General features: G+C 38.8%; 1 protein-coding gene across 2 annotated transcripts in view; it reads right to left on the bottom strand.

Moving 5' to 3' along the window:
* arpp21 (cAMP-regulated phosphoprotein, 21) overlaps positions 1–20,631 on the bottom strand; it is a 511,143-nt gene that overhangs the window by 253,335 nt on the left and 237,177 nt on the right. Inside the window, exon 1 of one of the 2 annotated variants that reach the window (XM_051935897.1) lies at positions 7,619–7,623. The exons of the other annotated variant lie outside the window; for it this stretch is intronic. The gene's annotated coding sequence lies outside the window, so the exon portion shown is untranslated. Of the gene's footprint in view, positions 1–7,618; positions 7,624–20,631 lie in introns of those variants that run through there. 2 annotated transcript variants of the gene reach the window in all.

Below are 20,631 nucleotides of genomic sequence, written 5' to 3'. Positions count from 1 at the left end.
TGATGATACCAGCCCAGTGCCCCACAAGGTTGAAAATCACCAACAATGTGTTTATATAATATGCAATGGATATCTTTTCCCACATTAAAGAACCACCGTATCCTAAGAAAAAATATCTGCTATACCTTTTCTTCCGTAGTTCCTCTGTGTTATGAAACCAGTCCAGCCTTTGATTAATTTGGACCCCCAAGTACTGTACCTGTAGCAATGCTCCACCTCTACATCCTCTCCCTGAATTGAGACTGAGCATAGATGCTCTTTGGCTCTTTGGTGTGATGAAAGTCAGTAAACCGTTTTTTGATTTTGCTGATGTTAAGGTACAGACAATTCTTTCTGCACCAAGAAACAAAGTTCTCCATCTGTCTCCTATACTTTGTCTCATCCCCATTCTCAATACAACCCATAAGTGCAGAATCATCTGAGAATTTCTGCAAGTTTAATGACCTGGTATTATTTTTGTACTCAGAGTTGTACAGAGTAAAGAGAAGAGGAGACAGGACTGTTCCTTGTGGTGCTCCAGTGTTGCTGTCATCCATATCTGAAACACAATCCTTGAGTTTCACAAACTGCGGTTTCCCCGACAGACAGTCTGTTATCCAGGATACCATTGGCTCATCCACCTGCATATATCTGAGCTTACCCCTTAACAGAGATGGCTGGCTGGTATTGAAAGCATTAGAAAAATAAAACAAAATAATCCTCACAGTGCTGCCACCTTTGTTCAGGTGAGAATAAGCCTTGTGGAGCAGATAAATAATCACACCCTCTGCTCTAAACTTTGCCCAAAATGCAAACTGTATTAGTTCAACATGGTCTGCCACAGCAGGACTTACTGTATTTCATGCAGGATCAGATTCTCCAATGTTTTCATGTTTTGAGATGTAAGTGCCATTAGTCTGTAGTCATTAGGTGAAGAGTAGGCTACCGTATTTGGAACTGCAGGTTTTTTCTCTACAGCAGGAGAATTTTCTGGAGCCTTAGGGACAGATAGAACAGGTGACAGAGGACACCAAAAAGGTAATCAGCACAGGCCTTAAGAACTCAAGGACTGGCTCCATCTTGACCTGCGAATTTCTCTGTGTGTAGCTTCCTCAGTTGTCTTCTCACTTGGTCCTCACTTATGGACAGTCCACACTGATGATCAGAGGTGGACTCCTTACTGACCATTCCAGGTGAAGTGGTAGGAGTTGTTGATGTAATATATATAGTGTGGGGGACTGGTAATTGGAAGAAGATGGCAGTGGAAAGTATAATCTGTTTAAAAATTGATTCAGGATGTAAGCTTTGTCCATATCCTCTTCTCGCTCAGAAGCTTTGGATTGCATGTGTCAAGTAATTATGCCCAGTCTATTCTGTTTTCTATTTTAGCTTTGAAGGCTTCCTTTCCTTCACTCAGCTTTTTCTTCATCACTCGCTGAGCATCCCGCAGAGTCTCTTTCTTGCCAGATTTGAATACAGTCTTTTTTTATTTAGGAGGCATTTTAGTTCCTTAATAATCCAGGGCTTGTTATTTGGAAAGCAATACACTGTCTTTGAGAGTACTAGTGTGTCGACACATAAACTAATATTGTCTGTGATGCAATGACTGAGTCCCTCAATATCATCCCCACGTGACTTCTCATCATTTTCCAGTCTGTCGTTTGGAAGCAGTCATTCAGAGCAATTTCAGCCTACCACTCCACTTCCTTAATATCTTGATGCTAACAGAATGCCATCTACAGTAATTACAGGCTTATAGCTGGAAATAAGATGAATCAGATTGTGGTCAGATCTGCCCAAAGATTTACTAAACCTAAATCTGATAAAAAAACTAAATGTATGTCTATAATGTCTGTTTAGTTCTTGTTACCTGATTCCATGCTACATACATGCTCAATCTTTCTCTCACTAGACATGTGTCAATTATATCGGTGGCAGCAGACAAAATCTTTGTGAAATAAAGAAATAAATCTCTGTATAGTGAAAGACTGTGATAGATCATAAGTGTTTATTTTTTCAATGATTATTGTCTAGTTGTCAACAGAACAGAGATAGCAATTCACATCGCTGCATCAACATTCAATAATTTCAATATTAGCATTTGGCAGTGACTTTCTGAGGTGAAGCCATGCCACTGACCTAAAAATTACCAAAGAGGAAGATCAGCAAAGAAGTGAAGCATACAGCTTCAAGACCGAATCTCACAAAATTCTTTTGCTTTTTAACTTCTTTAAACAGTATGGATTGGATGTTTTACAGTATGTATGCAATCCCAAGATGCAAATCAATACTTGATAACATTTTAAGCTTGTAAAATGGATGTATTTATGAAGTTTTAATGACTTTTTCATTGTTGGGACCCCAGTACCTATTATCTATACTAATAAAAGGCAAAGCCCTCACTCACTCACTCTCTCACTCACTCACTCACTCACTCACTCACTCACTCACTCACTCACTCACTCACTCACTCACTCACTCACTCATCACTAATTCTCCAACTTCCCGTGTAGGTGGAAGGCTGAAATTTGGCAGGCTCATTCCTTACAGCTTACTTACAAAAGTTATGCAGGTTTCATTTCAAAATTGTACACGTAATGGTCATAACTGGAACCTCTTTTTTGTCCATATACTGTAATGGAGTGCAGCTCGATGGCCATGGGAGGAGGAGTCGAGTATCGCGTCATCACGCCTCCTACGTAATCACGTGAACTGAAAACAAGGAACAGCCACAAAGAGCACTGAAGAAAACATTCATTACACAATTGAGAAGGCAGCGAAACAATAAGAAGCGAGCAAGTGATGCATATGTAAACCGTAAGTTTAAATTAAGTTTATAGAAACGCTCCCCCTGCCGTTTGCAATACCATATTCACGAGATACAAGTTTAATGAGAAGACACGAGGTATAAACGAGACTTTGGATCACTTTGAAACAGAGTTAAAATTGCTGTAGCGAGAAACTTTTAAGTGCCGGGTCTTAGCTAACATTAAATAAAGCCGTGGACATCGCAACATCACACAAGAGAGCGGCTCACGTGAAGTGACTGAACACAGCACGAGTGATCACTTCGATGAATCAAACCTGTTCAAAAAACACATTACACAGTTGATAAGGTACGAAAAGAATATGAACCGACTGATGCATACAGGCATAAATTAAGTTCATAGACCTACAAAAGATTGCAATTTTTCTCCTGTACAACTATACGTTGCATTCTCAACAGTAAGCTTCCACGGCTTGGTCATATTCCAACCGGAGTGCTCAACTGACAATGTGGTATACAAAGACAACTATAACAATCGTAATAAACGAACAATGAAACAATGGAGAACCTGTGCATTAAATAAAAAGGCTGCTTCCTTGGCAAAGCAAGAAAAAAGGATGGCCTTAAATGGCGTTCGTTTATAAAACAGCGGAGAAGCTGTGTAAAGACTGCTTCACAAAAAAACAGCAGAGCACCTTATATGAGCAGGCAGTCAGCTAAAGAAGGAAATCAATAAATAACTATAATCGTAATAAACGAACAAAAAATAGAGGAGAATCCCCGGATTACATAAAGGAAATGGGTACCTGAACAGAAAAGAGAGTCTCAAATACCTACACAATAACTATAACAATCGTAATAAACGAACAATAAAACAATACAGAACCGCTAAGCAAGGAGAAAGGACAGCTTTATATGGCATTCATTTATAAAACAGCGGACAGGCTGTGTAAAGGCAGCTTCACAAAAAAACAGATCCTTAACAAATTGTTATTGGTATATTTTCCCTCAATTTAAAAAGGTTTTCTTTTCTTCTTAATTAAAATTTAAAAGCAATACTTCACCACTGCGAAGCGCGGGAATTTGGGTATATGCAGTGAGTGTGTACGCCTGATGAGCCCAGAATTAGGGTGAAACACGTGTCGCGTACTCTTTGCATTATTTGACAGTAAACTATTTTCAACCATTCTATGATCTGCTTCTCACAACTGAGGGCACCGTGACGGATGTTAGCTGACTTGCTGGCCAACCACAAGCGTTACCTGGTAGGTAACCACCCATACAATCAGATTGTGATTCAGACTACGAATGCCATGAATGTAATTACCCCAATCTACATGCTGTCAAATAAACGAACCACTCGCCGTGGCGCAATGTTAGGGGCTTCGCCTCTAGCGCTGACGTCCGAGGTTCAATTCCCATAAGGGAGTGCAGTGAGTGTGTACGCCTGATGAGCCCAGAATTAGGGCGAAACGCATGTCGCGTACTCTTTGCATTATTTGACAGTAAACTATTTTCAACCATTCTATGATCTGCTTCTCACAACTGAAGGCACCGTGGCGGATGTTAGCTGACTTGCTGGCCAACCATAAGCATTACCTGGTAGGTAACCACCCATACAATCAGATTATGATTCAGACTATGAATGCCGTGAAGTGAGCAAGTGGATAACTTCCCAGAGGTAAACGGGACTATTAAGGTGGTACTGAGGGATCTGGACATTGTGGATGGAGAAGTACTGCTCAGATTAGATAGATAGATAGATAGATAGATAGATAGATAGATAGATAGATAGATAGATAGATAGATAGATAGATAGATAGATAGATAGATAGATAGATAGATAGATAGATAGATAGATAGATAGATAGATAGATAGTGTGATGGAAGACCGGCTACAGACTCCGGTCGCCACCCCCAGGCCGCTAGGAGGAGCCCTCCAGACAGCATGATGGTGCCCCGAGTTCCAGCAGGGCCTCATGGACTTTGTAGTTTATACACACAGCCCTGCTGGATACCTTGGGGGCCACCGGGAGTCGCTGTAGAGGGGCTAGTGGGCTCTTGTGTGCCCTATAACCCGGGAGTGCGTCATCATCACGTTACCGGAAGGAACGACGTGCTCCCGGGGTGAAGAAAAGGACTGTTTACCCTGACCCGGAAGGAAATGGACTTGTGGGTTTGGCCAGGAACCACTTCCGGGTCAGGGGATATAAAAGGACTATGGGAAAGCCCAGACACTGAGCTGAGCTGGGAGGTAGGGTGGCGAAGTGTCTGGGCGAGGAGGAGTGATTTATTGTTGGAGAATTATTGGTTTATGAATAGTGTGGTGTGGAGAGTGCTTTGTGCACCGTTTAATAATAAAATAAATAATATTTATACGTTCACCTGGTCATCAGAGTGGTACCTGAGGGTTCAAGAGGTGGACAAAGCCTCTATCTGTTACAATATATATATATATATATTTATGTAGATATGTGTATATATATATATATATATATATATATATATATATATATATATATATATATATATATATGTGAATATATGTATATATGTCTATATTTATATATAAATATATATATGTGCATATGTATATATATGTGTATATATATGTAGATATGTATATATTTATGTGTATATATATATATATATGAACATATGTATATGTAGATATGTATATATATGTATATATGTATATGTATATATATGTTTGCATAACCTCTTTAACACACTACTTCTCCGCTGCGAAGCGCGGGTATTTTGCTAGTCTTTATTATAAAATGGAAGAGCAAGGTAGCTATATTTTAAAAATTTTGTATCATACGCTTTACCTAAGAATGCAACATCTTCTGAAAAATGTGTGTTTACTGTGATTGTGAAGAGATTACTTTGATATGAAAAATACCAAATTTATCCTTTAAGTCCTTGGTTTGTCGATGTCTTAAGCAAATTCAGGATCGTATATATGGTGCATCCCAGTTTGCCATTATGAACTAGTTGCCAGTTGTAAATTTCTTCAAATTATCAATCTTCTGCCATGTCCCACATTCTGGACAATCTCCTTGCTCATGCATTGTGTCATCTTTGTTGAGGCTTTCAGAATTTTCTGCTTTTAAGCTATGATGACTGTAGACAGGGTGTGATAATTAACTTCTGGAGTTTGTGGTATTTAATGTGACTTGGCTCTGCTTCTTCTACCCTCTTTTGATTTTTCAACCATGAAAACATATGTTCATATGGAGGAGCTCACAGTAAACTGTTACATACTGTACATCCTGAACAGTTATTTGATGCACATGTCCATCACCTTTGTAAAATTGCATTCCTTCATCTCTGAAAAATAGCCAGACTCTGTCCCTACATCTCCCTCTGTGATGCGGAAAAGCTGGTTCATGCCTTTGTCTCATCCAGACTGGACTATTGTAATGCACTCCTCATTGGGATAACCAACAAGAGCCTTCAAAAGCAACAACAAATTCAAAATAGTGCTGCAAGAATCCTGATGAGGATGTGGAAATATGAACACATTTCACCAATCCTTCTGTCACTTCATTGGCTCCCTATCCATCTCCGCATCGAATACAAATTCTGTTTGTTTACTTACCAATGTATCCATGGAAATGCTCCACAATATCTCAAGGAACTCCTTATACTACAATCCATTGCAAAAAACCTCCGTTTTGCAAATACCTACCGCCTTCGCCCCCCTGTGACCAAACTTCATACAATGGGTGACCGAGCCTTTGCAGCTGCTGCTCCACAGCTCTGGAATGCCCTACCAGAGAGCCTAAGAACAGAGCAGATTGTGGGCTGTTTTAAAACACAGCTAAAGTCTTTTCTATTTAGGAAAGCTTATTAACAAGAATGCTATAATCATTGTTGTTTAATCTCTGTTTTTATCAAACTTTTTATGTAGCACTTTGAGATTTACTGCTAATGTAAAGTGCCCTATAAATAAAATGCATTATTATTATTATTATTATTAGTTATCTGCTCCCACATATTAAATTGACCAATATAAACTCCTCAGACTCCCATTTTGTCAAATCCATCAATCTCTGAATAAATGTGATACCTAAACTTTGATGTGTTTGTATGTATTATCCATGACCTTAACACACATGGAAAAAAAAGTGCTGCTAATATTAAAACTGCAAGGATTATGACCTCCACTCAGCATAACTTCAGTGGTTAGAAAGTAAAGGGACATTATAAGAAGTGAGGTAATGCTTAAATAAAATTTTTAGAAATAGAACAACACTTCCCTCACCCTCTGTAGCAGTGCATCAGTCCCTTAAAATAGCAGAGGAGGAGAAATAACTCACACATTGGTACCCAGAAGTACAAAAAGGCAGGTACATGGCATCACTGAAAAGCAATATTGAAGCCAGACACTCAGATAGATCTCAACAATTTGGCATGGATTAGAGAGTTGTAATCACAAAGTGCCTGTTGGAGCAAAACTAGGGATCTGAGCAGTTCCTGGAACTTCATATATGCAGGTGAATCTCTGAAAGAGAAGACACAACAAGACAATCATGTCAATAGTGCCATTGCCTCTGACACTGGTCATTCACTTTATTTAACCTGTTTCATTGTGCTTCTCTATGCAAGGTTACTCCAGGGCACCATGTTCAACTTATCTATGTCTCTAGCTAGTGGGGGAGCTTTGGAATGTCTGGCCCCATTTCAAGAATGCCAATGAAGCAGGTGGCAGCCATTCCAAGCATATCATTTCCATCTGAGTTTCTTAGCTTACATCCATCCAGCCAACTTCCATGAGACACTGCGGCACAGTTTCTAATGACTGGTAGTGGGCACTAAGGCAAGGGACCACATTCCCCTCCTACCCATAACTGCTACTGGCCTTGGCTGACCTCTCTAGCAGCCTCTGAGTATGTAAAATAGTTAATGAAGAGGATTGGAAGTGTTGCCAAGAGAGATTTACATAGATTTTTACTAATATTATCTGCAGATGTGGGGGTTGGCTTGAAATAGTACAGGAAGGTTGTGCTGGATCTGCAGAAGGAATGCTTTTGAGATGAAAGAAGTAAGGCATGTCGGAGTAAGCCTGATAGAACCAAAACCATATGACCTGAAGAGAGGAAGCTGAACTCAATGTCTAAATAAATAGAAAGGGCCTTGTATTTGCTCAGACTTGGTCTCAGTCACACAAGTTTGAGTCAGCACCAACAATAGTGGCCAGAATTAATTATGGGTATTTGCATGAGTCCATTGATGTTTCTTCCATCACCAGTCTGCAATTTTTATTCATTGTTTATTGTATTGTTTACTGTGTGTTATGGTGTTCATACCTCTTATATTGAAATTACCATTGTGTTTACCCTTCTGCTTCTAATCTTTACCCCCATCATCCCATTATCCTTGCACATGTTCAGGTAGCTTTGCTTTAAGTGTAACTGAAACAGAATATACTACCACTGCAAATAGGTAAGCAGAACAGTAGCCTGGCACATGTGATTCAGTCAAGAAACAGAACTGGACAGAATAGAAAAACAGTGTTGTAACAAATCCACCTATTAACTGGTTTCTGACCACTGTGATTGCCTGTGGCTCACCCTCATATCATATCAATACCTTATTTCCAAGGGAATACACCAAGTCTCCAGTCTGCATTCAATTCTGCATAAATGCATTGCTGTTCTAACAAATGGTAACATGCTTGTGGGATCTTTCAGTACCTGTATGATGCTACGGAATCTAAGTGTATCAAAAATGGTATATTAATTACATAAAGAAAAAGAACAAAAGACAGAACGTAAAGTACAAATCAACAGAAAGCAAATAAAATCCTATCAATGATCTGAACCAGTCCTTACAGGCTTTGAGTGACAGTCTACTACATGAAGGAATTGCCCATTTGCCTAACTTCAAAACATTACTTTCTTAGGTTCCATTTAAATCTCATCCTATGCAGAATTCTGACTTAAATTCTTCACACCGGTGAGCCTTCACTCAAAACTTTCCTCTCAACTCCAGGCTATGTGTCCTCTGAGTTTAGCAAGCTTAGGGAGGTTATAATTCTCTACCCAAGCTCCAGGATCACTTCTAGGCTCAGAGACCAACCTTTTTTTACTTACAGAGATATTAGACTAGACTACACTGTAGAAGACTCTGAGATCTGTGCACACTTTAGCCTTTAGAAACTCCTAAAGAGAATCCAAGGCACTTCATTAGTTGCCCACTCTCACAGGAGAATACTAGACTCATAAGAAACCTCTTGGACATCACCTTTTAAATGGACAAACTATGGATGGACCCAGCTTTCTCAATCCTGTCCCACACCAGTATGACAACCTGTTTTCTAATTCTTAATGTGGATTTGTTTTCTCAAGGCCTCAGTCTGGACTTGCAATGTTTTATGCCATCTTGGTAGTGTCTGTGCCACAGACAACCTTTGCCAGCCATACTAGCTGGTAATCACATGTAGTCTCTTAATCTGTGTTGATGGAGAGACACTATGGATTTGATTCTCAGATTCAGATTCCAGTTGAGCTCATGTTTTATTCATTTTGTCTCAGTTTTTTTCTTTTATTTTGATGTTTCCATTTGTTTACTGTATAGCAATATACATAATAATACTGTATAATAATGTACAACATTTTTATAGCATTTCCATGACCTTGCAGAGTTACATCATATGGACGACACTGACTTTTTTTACTAAACACAGTTCTAAATCGAAAATCACATGCACCAATGTCACTTGGTGTCCAGCTTTGCTTGAATAATTGGATCATCCTGTTCTAGAGTGAATAGTCAGAGCTACTTTTTGCAGAAAAAAGGACTTTGACTTTGGTATCATTTTCAGTAGATGTGTAATATTCTTACTTCTTCCTTTCTGTGTCATTTACTTTACATATTGAAATTTTTGTGAGATTTTTTTTATTACTTTGTGTTTTGGGCTGATTATTGTTTGTTTGTTTAGCTTCTGTTGGATAAAACAAACTCTTGCAGTCTCCTCAGTAAGCTCTGCTCAATGTTCCAGTGTGCTTAGAGTTGTTTAGGGTCCTTCTGTGGAATAACATCATTTGTACTTTTACTTGGTTTTGTTAAGTGTGTCACTTCTTTAAACTTAATTTGCTTCCCTACTGCTGTGCTACTCTTTTTTTAGACTTTTCAAATTGTGACATTGAGATGTATTAAATGACCTGACAAAGAGCCTCTGCTTTAGAGATTAAAAATGGAGGCATAATTTTAAAGAAACCAAACACATTGGTGAATGCAACTTGACATTCAAGCCTCAGGCCACTGTTTATGATGTTTGCAAGTTTACTCACAGAACTCACAGATGGCGTAGTCATCAGGATTCAAGTAAAACAGGGAGCTGCTTCAGTTGTGCTAGAGGCTTCCTTAAAAAACAGTCCTATTTTACTTAAATTGAATAAAGCTTATTGTAGTTTCTTTGTTTCCATAAAAGTAATTGTTTAAAATCAAAAGGAAGAATATTAGAATTAGAAGTTCATGGAAGAAAATATGAAAAAGTTTAAATAGTACTTGAAAACAAGGTAGATCTATGTTAATTTTTGCAAAATGGAGAAATTCTTTTTATCACCACACTCTCTACCATGCACTTCAAGTGACTGTTTTCATTGTGTGCTGTCTGAATTAAATATTCTTTGCTCCACTAGTCTATTTATTTGTATCCAGTTCAGGAGACGAGAAATTTAAGATCACCCATTGCTCTGACCTTTTAGGGCCTTGGGTCTTACCTGATGTCAATCTTCTCAGCAGGTGAGAGAATTGATTCCGTTCTGTATTGGCCAGAGAAGTCAGACAATTCCCAGCAACTCAGAGAGCAGCCTGAGTAAAACAGCCTGAATGAAGTCCGCCTTACTTGCGAAAGAACCATTATCCTCCTCGCTTGTACAGCTGCCATTGATATTCAAAGTAGCACAGCAATTCAAGAGTGAGTGCTGTAAATTACTGCCTTGTTCACGTAAATGACGGCCTCATTCAGCAGCTTCCATCTTTGCCCCTTCTGTCATTCAGTGGTGCCTGAAAGCACTTTGAGATTCTTAAGAGGTTGAGCAGGAGCGAGAGAGAGATTATTATGGCAGGCAACCGGCGTGACCCGTACCTGTTAGGTCACAAGGGCGTGCTATTATCCCTGCACTTACCTGGCTTCTGTACTGGAGAATGCTTAAAAAGATGTGAATCACAATGCACTCCTGCTGACACGAGCGGCAAAGTTTAGTAAGGCTGCCAAATTTCTTGTGACAGTTTAACAAGTCTGTGCAGTTTCTCTTGGCTTGCCATTAAGGTGTTCAAGTGAGAGAACTGAGGACTGTGGGGTCCGAGGCTCTCCTGCCCTACTTTGTTCACTCAGTTGAAATTGTCTCACTTTAACCTCTAAGATTCCCAGGGCTCTGAAGTCAGGTAGGAAGCAACTGTTGTTATGGCTGAGACCTGGGGCTTGGCTTAATAGTTTAGGGTTAGGTTTATGTGACATTGAATAGCAGGTTTTTAGCAGTTCAGATTATGTATGTAGGGCCTTAGAATGTGACCTGAATGTGGCTGAATGAATATATTTATACTCTTATCACTCTTACCACATTTGGAGATAACAATGCCTACTTTTGGTTAATTCATTTTTTATGGATATTTTATCTGTATTATGTTTGTAAATATACATTATGCACAGGGCCGGATATATATGAAAAGAGGCCCTAGGCTATTCCACTTATGAGGCCCTTTCACCTTCCATTTTTAAGTTTGTAAATTACATGAGAGATAATAAAATTTTGCTAACAATTTGAATGTAGGCCCCTCTTGATCTTGAGGCCCTAGGCTGAAGCCTAGTTAGCCTATAGGAAAATCCGGCCCTGATTATGCAATTCTCAGATGTTGCCATTGTGAAGTGTGATAGCATGCTATATGAAAATAATCTGATATGCATTGAAATAAATTTCCAATGTCCTAAAAATGGAATGCTGAGAAAATGGGTAGATTGAGAAAATTTAAGATGCTTCTTGATGTCTCTGGACCATATGGGATATTTGATGATCACACAGAAAATTACCTGCATTGTCCACAGAGAGAGGAGCTATAATTCAGTTGAAAGATAGAGTGCACCTCCTTTGCCAAATCTAAACACACAGCAAAAGGATGCCTGCCATGGGAAGCAGACATAGTCTCAACAAGACTCTTCCAGGACCATGCTCACATCCTTACAATTTAGCATTGTGTTTTAGTATTGAAGAAATCAGAAGTATAGCATTGAAAATCATAACTGTTTGTCCTGGTGCTCACTTGCCCTTGCCAAGTCCACAAACTGCTTCTTCTTTCATAATATACTTAAAGAGATGCATTTGCTGAGTAATCTGAGGGGCTTGCACTCTGAAGGGTATTAGCATCTTTTGTAAAAATGGATTGGACTGCTGAAAATAACTTGTAATTGTACATGAGCTACACATGTATGGTACCATCTCCTGTTGAAGATTATTTTGTTTTCATGAAAACTGAAACCACAATAATAGTAGTCTGAGAAAAAGATATCAGCTCATAAACATGGCCCAAAAAATGTTAAACAGCACAATGAAGACATTTTTAGTCCTCCACATCTCAGGAACGTAAGGCTAAATCTATGTAAATGGTGGCACCTTGTAGCGGGGGCACATAGGTATTGTTGTTTATAGTGTTGTACCCAGTCGCGTCTTGTCTCAGCACCCCATTTAAACTAATGTGTGTCTGTTTAAATGCTGTCCCCATAATAAGAAATGAGGACAGGTGTTGCAGGGAGGCAGCAACCCCCTGGACACGTCAGGAACGGGATTTTATCAATTACATCCGGCTCATCATTATTTAAACCATCCGGAGGGAAAGAAGAGGAGAAAGGAGAAAGATGGAGATTTCATTTACCAACTACCGCTCATCATTTTCTGGCACTATTTACATTGCGCCTTGATCCAGTTTTGTTTCTCATTCCGCCAGAATCACAACATCACAATCATCGGCAGAAACCCCGGGGTTGGACTTTATTATCCGCCTTTTTGCAGAGGAAGCACGGTGAGGTTGTTCTATTTTTTTCCGGGAGATTCAAACACGTCTACTTTTGATCAGTCTTCCGTATTCTGGACAGTGATTTAACCGGATTCAATTTCACGCCATTGACATTCAGATTATTCAGATTATTCAGTATTCTTTGTGTTTTGTGTTTGTTATACATTTGCAGGGGCAAGGGAGGTTCTTTTGTTATTATATTTATATATAGTGTTTTTCACGTTGCGGGTTTGGTGGAGGTATATATATATATATATATATATATAAAGATATATTTTATGTCTGCATTTGTATTGTTTTTGTCAATGTGCTTCATTTAATATATTTATACATTTATTTTACATATCTGCTTTTGTTTGCTTGTATTTAACCGTTGATTGAGGGGAAAATATTAATTGTCAGAGCTTGGTATAGGTTAGTTTCTCAGTAATTCATCCAGGCCACAGGTCCTGGTAGTATGGCTGCCAGCTGGGTAAGGAGTCGGCCGTTACAACCTAAATAATTTATATAGTACTACATTCATGCCATAGTTCTTCCAGACGTGGAAAATATAAGCTTTTCTTTTATAGTGAATCACTTTCCTGGAACACATTAAACTTTGAGTTTCTTCCTAGCTGAAGAGTTTAAATTAAATCCTGGTACTAAAGATTCCTAATTCAATACATTAACTGAAGCCTATGAAAAAAGATCCCTGACTGAATACATCTGAATGTATACTCTCAATTGAAGTTCCCTGTTTATGCTGAAAGACTTCTGACTGTATTAATGACCACCAACTGAGGGCTTCAGTTTGAAGACTTCTGATGTACAACACAAGGCAGAATATTCCCAAAATGAAAACCCTAAACTGGAGAAATGTGACTGAACACTTCAGACTGAAAACCCCTGATTGATACCCACATACCAAAGACCACTGGATAAAAGATTGCTTCTGAAAACCCTGGGATGAAGAGTCCAGAAAGGCATTGATGACAATCACTGCCTGAGAACCAGTGATTTAATAGATTTAACTGAAGACATCTATTTAAACATCCCAGAGTGAAGGCTATTGCCTGGAGTCCCTAAACTCAATGTGGTTTCTCAGTCATTCACATGTCCAACAGTAGCTAAAAATTTAATGCTAGTACAAAGCATATGGAAAGTATTTACTATCTTGAAAGTTTTCACATTTTATTGTTATACAACTTTGAATCACAGTTGATTAAATGTGGCTTTTTAATGGTGATCAATAGAAAAAGATTAACGTCAAAGTGAAAACAGATCTCTGAAAAGTAGTCTAAATTAATTACCAATGTAAAGCACAAAATAATTGATTGCATAAGTATTCACATAAAGGTAACACATCTATATCACCATTGGTGTAGCTAACTTTTTTAAAAGTCACATAATTAGTTACATTAGCAACATAGAAATCACCTATGTGGGGTTTCAACTGATTTTAGTATAAATGCACCTAAATGTTGATGGTCCAATTCATTGTGAGTCAGTATTGTGGCCTAAACCTAGACAATGAAGACAAAATAACATTCCAAGCAACTTGGATAAAAGATGATTGAAAATCACAATAAAATATCAAGATCACTGAGTATCCCTGGTTGTCCAGTTAAATCAGTCATTACGAAATACAAAGAGTATGGCACACCTGTAAATCTGTTTTGAACAGGCTGTCTAAAAAACTGAGTGATCATGCAAGAAGGCTATTAATGGAGACCACCAAGAGATCTATGATAACTCTGAAGGATTTACAATGCAGCATGGCTGAGATTGGAGAGACTGTGCAAACAACAACTGTTGTCACTAGTTGAAGCTTCATGGGAAAGTGGCAAAGAGAAAGCCACTGTTAAAAAAAAAAAGCACGCACACTTGCAGGATATCTCAGCTAGGGTTTGCCAGAAGGCAGAGATGAGACTCTGAAGTTAGCTGAAAGAAAGATCTATTCTCTGATGGGACCAAAATGGAGCTTTTTCGCTTATTATGCTTTAAAACATGATGGTGGCATGCTGCAAGGATGCTTCCCTGCAACAGGCTCTGGAAGGCTTGTGCGGGTAGAAGGTGAAAATAATGCAGCAAAATATAGGGAAATCCTAAAAGAAAACATAATGCAGTCGGCTAGACTGATTTGTTCACCTACAAGACAATGATGCCAAAATGAATGGGAGAACAACAGCAGTATGCAGATGTGCAAAGCTGATAGAGACCTGTGCACACAAACCTAAGACTGTCATCCAGACAAAGATTCATCTACGAAATATTGACTTGAAGTGGGTGAAGACTTATGAAACCAATTATTTTGTGTTTTATATTTGTAATTAATTTAGATCACTTGACACAGATCTGTTTTCAATTGGAAGTCATTAAAGAACCTTTCTCTGTTGATCATTGTCAAGAAAGCCTTTGTAGTTCAATGTTGTATTAAAATGTGAAACTGTCAAGGGGTAGCTACTTTTTGTAGGAACTGCATACTCAGGAACGAGATCAGAACCAAGGGCAGCTCCTGAGACTTGCAATGGAACTGCAGTTGCAAAGGACATTTTAGCTTAGTACCTCACTTCATCCAGGGTCACTAACTCAGATCCCACACTAATGGGGTGAATAGCAAACCAAATGGAAACTCATAAATCCAAAGCAAACTCATTCTTTATATTTTCAGAATGTTTCTTTGTATAGAAAGTCCCAACTAGCTAACACAATCATATCCAGCTTGTTCAGTGGAATGTCAAACACCATACTAGATTTAAATCAGTGTGCGCATGGTATAAGTACAAGTGTGAAATGGTTAAGCAATGTCTTTCAATAAACATTGACTATATGGCTGATATCTGTATATTGCACTTGGCCACTGTGGCTGTGAATAATAAAGGTTGGCTGACTCAAGAGTGAGTACTGAACAGTGCTGTAAAGGACCAGGAGTAAGTGTGGGCACATGGGCTGCCAACCTCTGTATACTTTTCTGATTGTTTCTTCTGTACTTGTGGCTAAGGCAGAAATGTCTCCAATAACAAAATGACCTGTGTGGCATGTACAATGCAACACTGCATCTTAATTTAGTTATATCTATGTTGTGTGTATCCTGTTCTGAATGTGTTAACCTTTATGACAACATGAATGCTGAAAGAAGACAGGAGTTAGGTGCTAAATGACTTCAAATAGCTCTGCAGAAGTATGATGACCCCACCGTCTGAATTTGTACCCTGTACACTTCTTGACCCAACTCTGGGATGTGTGCACTCCTGAAGACTCAATGGCCTCCTTTCTGGTTTAGCTGTCACCTCCATTAGGATACAGTCCCCCCTTCTGGCATAGCATCTCTTTCTGTAACAAACATCACCTTAATTTTCTGATGGTGCTGAATAAAATTGAAGAGTGGTCCAGACATGTGCAGTGCCACGTGCCAACTTGACAGGATTTTTAACAGGATGAGCATGTGTTTCTTTTAATTGTTTTAGTGGCAAACAGCAAGGTGCATCACTGCCATCACTCTATGCTGTGCTGCACTTTTGATGGGTGTGGGAGCATGGCACAATGCCCACTCATCTTATCAGAAGGCTGTTATCTGTGCATTAATAATATCAGTTTGCTGCTGATTTTCTGCTTAGTCTTTAACCAGAATGCAACAACAAATGGCAATTACAAGAGTCACTTTTGCTACTGAAAATTCCAGCTCCTTTGTTTCACTTGAAGTCCCCACATATGTACCCTGTTGGGTCTTTACTTCATTGCAGTGGTTCTAGACAGGAAAGGCAGGTATGTTAATAAAAGAGAGTTACAGAGCCACTGGTTTATTCAGATAGTCTTCCCTACCCACACTGAGCATCACTGTGTCACATTACACCCACGGGTTCAGTCAGAGACGAGGTCAAATATTTCATCTGTAGGGCTTCACTGTAGCCTTTCGTCCATCCCAAAAATTGATTGCAAGTTCTACTTGTCAAAATCTATCAAAGTGCCATGTTGTCTTGCCTTGTGTGCATTGCCTGACAATGGCAGTTACTCTGCATTCAACTGAGGCTGTATAGACACAAACATATCATTTATAGTGTGGCACCTCACATTGGAGAAAAATTAATTTAATTTTTAAAGAGTCTTCTATTCCCTAGTTCACACTTTTTTCTTGAGTTTATAATCTTTGAATTGTCTGCTTCAGAACTGTTTTAATGTTATATTGTCATATTGGTGCCCAATATCTATTTATTACTGAGAAAATATTTAACATACACAAAGTAGGTTGGGGGGAATCAGTTGGATGTCTCACTGCTGTATCTGCTCTTTCCCCAGTGAGGGATTGTCGTCTGTGGATTAGCTACTACCTCAGCATAACATTTTAAAAGGCGCCTCAAATGAGCCGGGAGATATCAAAAGGTTCACTGAAACAAAGTAAGAGAGAGAAAGTGATAGTGAAAGACAAAGAGAAAAAGAAAGAGAGAATTATGAAGAGAACCCTTTAGACCAGTATACTTCACTGAATAAGTAGCATATCAATGACAGCTCATGAGTGGTAGGTTTGGGGAAGCACCTTAAATTTGGTTACACCTTGTACCATCTATGCAATAAACAGAGAGGCAGTTTTCTCATTAAATCTTGGACAGTCTCTGAATATTTTCTCACCACAATATTTTAATATTGTTTTTTTTAAAGATAAATGTTTCAGATGCTAAACTTTTCTTAAAGTTGATTACATCCTTGCTTGTTGCAAATTTTAATTTCTTCTATTTACTGAATGTATCAATACATTCACTTTTTCTCATATGGCCATGTCTCCATGGCCATACTCACTTGCCAAAGTTGTCTCCTACTTAACAGTCTCAAAGTCTAGTCTACTTGTGTTGTGAGGACTGCTCAGCATGAATTAGCTTCCAAGGCCAAATAGCAGGAAAACTGGATAAAAAAGGCGCACACATTAGCATTTATGGCATGAAAATTCTATTGGGGCCATACCATAATTTTTCTTTATGCATGAAGACTTCACTCACATTAACAGGAACTCGCCTAACTAATAATTTAACTTCCACTTTTGGTAATGACTAGTGACACCTACAATTTCACACACCATTTGCATCACAAAGTATCAGTATACAATAGGATGCTGTTGTCTGGTCTGTCTCAATTGGCATCAGATGATTATGATACCTGCTGACTTTATAATCAGCTGACAAAATAGAGCAATATAGAAATAAATGTTAAAAATAAATAAATAAAATCACCCACTGTCTATGAAAATTTATTGTCTATGGACTGCCAAAATTGAAAGAGCAATGCTTAAAATGAAGTATCAAATTGCTCTAAGGTGAAAACTACAGTACAAGTAATCACTCAGGCAGAACACACTTACTAAATATACTTCATGACTTTATGACTCGTGCACAGATCTCTGGAGCTGTCCAGCAGCAAAGCCAACCACATTTTAATTATTACTATTTATTATTATTGTTTATTTAGTAGGCACCATTTTCCAAGTCAACGTACAATAGCAAATTATAATGAGTAAATTGGGGGCAGTTAGAATAGCTAAACGAAGATCAGTCCACGCCTTTGGTGCAAGAACTGAGAATCATTGTCCAGTCTTGGCACCTCTGTCAAGAGGAGCGATGGTCAGCAAACAGGCAGGGACATATGGAGAAACCAAATACTTTAGATTTTGAGAAGCAGAACCATGTAAAGAAGGTGAAGACAAGAGTTTTGCACTGAATCTTTGTAGCAACAGAAAACCAGTTAAGATGCCGAAGGAGAGGTGTAGTAGGAATGAAATGAGGAACAGAGAACACCAGTTGAGCAGTTGCATTCTAGAAGAGCTAGGGAGGTCAGATAGCAATTGAAGAAAGCCAGTGCCTGAACAAAAAGTTGTGTAGCGTAATTAGTGAGGAAGTGTTGAATTCTCTGAATATTATGAAGAAAGAAACAACATGATTGGGTCATTAAAGAAATATATTCAACGAATTAAAGTGAGAAGTCCAGAGTCACATCGAATTTCCTGACCTTAACTGTTGGTGAAACGGCAACATCTTCAAGAGCAGTACTTAGATACCAAGCTGAACAAGGACAATCAGAAGGCAAGTATAGGATATCTGACTTTAAAAGGATAGATTTAAAGTAATGAGCATTCATTCATGATGAAATGGCAAAAAGACAGCTGGAGCTTTGGCCTGAAACCTGTGGGTTGTAAGAGGGAAATGACAGGAGGATCTGTCCATCATCAACATAGAGGTGGTAGGAGAAGCCATGAGAAGAAATAACATTGACTAAGGAGTGAATGTGGAAGTGGTCCCAACACTGATCCTTGAGACACACCCATGAAAGTGCCTGTGGAGAAGACAAGGACTTGAACAAGTCCTAGAGCAATGGATTCCATTTATCAAAGGAAGAGAATATGAAGAAGTAAGAAAGCTGATGAAAGGTCAAGAAGGATGAAGAAAGAGGAGAAGAAGCAGCTCGAGCAGATATAAGAGCATCTGTGACTAAATGCAGTGCAGTCTTGATAGTGTGACCCATCTGTAATCTAGATTGAAGAGGATCTAGTAAATTATTGTTGAGAGATAAGACAAGTTATTTGTTGACTATGGAGAGGTACAGTCTTGGACAGGAATGGCAGGATGGTGATTCTCAGTGGCAGATGGGTTGAGAGATTGTTTCTTGCGATTAGGGGTTGCATGAGACTTCTTGAAATAGGAAGGGAAAATACCAGAGGTCACTGCAGTATTGAAAAGAGAAGACATGTAGGGAATCAGGGAAGGAGAGATGAACTAAAGAAGATGTGAATGAATGAGGTCCACTGAACTGGTGGTGCATCCTTGTAACCTTACAGAGCAGGTCAGAAATGTCAGAGTTATTATGTATAGGAGAGCAGGAAAGAGAAGAAGTACAAGTGAGTCTGAGTATATTTTAGGAGTCTTGAACTGTTTTTGGATGTTAGTGATTTTAGAAGTAAAGGGTGAAGGAAAGTCTTTAGTAGAGATGAATGCTGGTTTTGGAGCTGCAGGACTTGAAGGTACAGAAGAGACAAAGAGCATTTGTTTCAGAGAATGCAATAAAGTTTTGAAAGAAAACAGGGGAGATCTGAACTTATTTGGGAAGGTTGTTTCTTACCCCTATCACTTTGGCAGAGCACAGTTCCCTATGAGCAAAATGAATAGGGGAAGATAGCCATGGCTGAGGAGGAGACATACAATTAGGGAGACAGACAAGAATACAATGGGCATCAAGAGAAGAAGAGAGGGAAGAAAAAAGAGTGTTCGTTGCAGAGCTGAGCAAAATAACCAGGAGAGGGAAGTGCAGACAGGGCAAAGGTGGAAAAGAAGTAAGACAAGTTTGCTGGACAGCATGAGGCTGGCAAAAAATTGAAAGCACAATTTTATACAAAACTGTTCTTTCTGCACCAAGGCTCTGTGCTTCTTTGAAAAAAGGGCATCATACTTTAAATTCTTTTCCACAAAGGCAAAGGAGCAGTGGTTGAAGATCAAGATACTTCTCCACCTCATTCGTATCGGCATAATATCTTGTGCTTAATGCAGGCAATATTGAATTGCTTTTTTTTCTAATTAATGTGTGTATTTTTAAAGGAGTAAATGATGCTGAGCTTTCAATAGTTCTTTCCTGGCTTGTGCTACTTAGATTTGACTGGAAAGAGCATGATTCAAAAGTGCAAATGCACAATTAAATAAAAATGATAAAATAAAAAAGGAGTTTACCATTTTAATGATGAGAATAAATAGGCTCCATCACTAAACTGAAAAGTTCAGATTACACAGGTGCAACACACACCCAAAGGGAAACTCAGAATACATCAGGCCCAACTGGTCCAGCTCCTCAGCTGAAAAACGGCTGGTAGTACTTACCAGTAAGACAATTTCATATGCTATAAAGAGCAA

This window comes from Erpetoichthys calabaricus, chromosome 13 (genome assembly GCF_900747795.2).
Source record: "Erpetoichthys calabaricus chromosome 13, fErpCal1.3, whole genome shotgun sequence".
NCBI lineage: Eukaryota > Metazoa > Chordata > Cladistia > Polypteriformes > Polypteridae > Erpetoichthys > Erpetoichthys calabaricus.
Note: the sequence above shows the minus strand (reverse complement) of the source record. Positions and strands in the feature narration are given on the sequence as shown.